General features: G+C 31.8%; 1 long non-coding RNA gene across 1 annotated transcript; it reads left to right on the forward strand.

Moving 5' to 3' along the window:
• The first annotated feature begins 869 nt into the window (after positions 1-869).
• LOC117315624 lies at positions 870-1,461 on the forward strand. The gene is made up of 2 exons (XR_004529729.1): positions 870-1,041; positions 1,072-1,461. It is a non-coding gene; the product is annotated as an uncharacterized LOC117315624 (long non-coding RNA).
• Positions 1,462-1,784: the final 323 nt, after the last annotated feature.

Here is a 1,784-nt window from a genome sequence, read left to right on the forward strand (position 1 = left end):
TAACCTTTACAATATCAACTCTACTTAAAGTGGAATATAAGTGCCAGATCAACTCTTCTTGTCCTATTGGCAAGGTAAGGACACAATGAAATATCATACAGGAACTTAAAGCACCTGTTTCCTTTTCATATAAGTTAACATTTCCCTAGGTTTGGCTCATCTGCTGTCCGGTTAATATATTACTGTGTGGCTGTCTGTTATTATAATATAGCCTTGTGTGATTGCTCCATTAGAAGCCCAAACATTTTTTTTCTCAGTCCAATTTTATTCAAGAGACGTAGCAGTTAGGCAGAGTTTTTTTTTTCAATTTACATGGCAAAAATGAGAGGTAGGATATTTTTCGGCATAGCCGTATAATATTCTTTTGTCCCCGGAAATGACGCGACAGGTGGCGTTACTGGTCAAGATGAAGTATATGATTGGTCAATGTAGCGGTAAATGCAAAATGCAGATATGCAGTTAAAAAATGGAACAAAGTTAAGATTAAATGCAAGCTGAATAAGTTATAAAGTAAATTATAACAATTATACACAACGAGAATTTTTTTTTTTAAATAATTTTTTTTATGTGCGTGTGTGTGTGTGTATTTCGGCACAAATTGCATAAAACTTGTAGAAAAAATAATCTGATACTTTCTCAATTAAGAAAAGTAAAATAAGCGCCTATATCATCTATTGTTAAACGTACATGTAGTGAATGAGCGAAACGTGAAAATTGGAGATAATATCTCATTTACATATTTAAATTGCTCATTTAACTATATGAACTATACTCAGAGATCGACATAGCGAGGATATTGTATCATAATTCTGGGTGATAATTACCAGATACAAGTGCCTATGCAAAAGCTTTTGACACTGATTTGATTTAAACATAGTTTTATTGTTAAATATAACAACAGGAATAGGACACAAGTTATCGCAACTTAAAACGCCTTCTTCCAATAATCATTATGTACATAATATGAATTTACAATATAATACAGTATATAAAATTTGTATATGATGTAAGAAAAGACAGAGATGAGGGACAGAATGAAAAGTAAATATGTTAATGCCAGTTAATTTAAAGAGAGAGAGAGAGAGAGAGAGAGAGAGAGAGAGAGAGAGAGAGATGACCTAAAATCGATTACTGGATTTAATAAAATTTTGAACATATTGAAAAATATAGCCATTTTGTTCATCAGATAGTTTAGGAGAACCCCAGAGAATAACATTAAGAGTCACATTACAATAGCGGGAGAGATTATCAAATAAAGTTTCACGCTCTCTTCTGTACAATATACAATCAAAAAAATAATGATACACGTTTTCACACTCATTACCACATGCACAGGTTGTATCATTAATTATATTTACTCTATACAAATCATAGTTTAAGCTACTACAAACATGTCTTAACCTTGTGTGTAAAACATTTAATTTTCTATTTCCAGTTAGATAATAAATAGGTAATATATCACGATTGTTTTCTATTTTGGATTTAAATCTACTAATGGATGGCTGTTCTCTGATATCAATAGGTAAATTATTCCATAACCTAACAGAAGATGGGATAAAGGATTCATAAGAAGTAGACAATCGAAAATTTGGAACGGTATAGTTTCTTTATTTCTAACATTATACGAATTACGTTCACCTACTCTTGGAGGAAGAAGACACTGGTCTATGTGTACTCCAATGATATTAGAGGTTTACACGACAGGAAACTTTTGACAGGCTGCATGTAACCAATGTAATCAGGTGGAATAAGACCTCATATACGTATAGGAGTAGTCTATTTGT

The sequence above is a fragment of the Pecten maximus genome, chromosome 17 (assembly GCF_902652985.1).
Source record: "Pecten maximus chromosome 17, xPecMax1.1, whole genome shotgun sequence".
NCBI classification, from domain to species: Eukaryota; Metazoa; Mollusca; class Bivalvia; order Pectinida; family Pectinidae; genus Pecten; species Pecten maximus.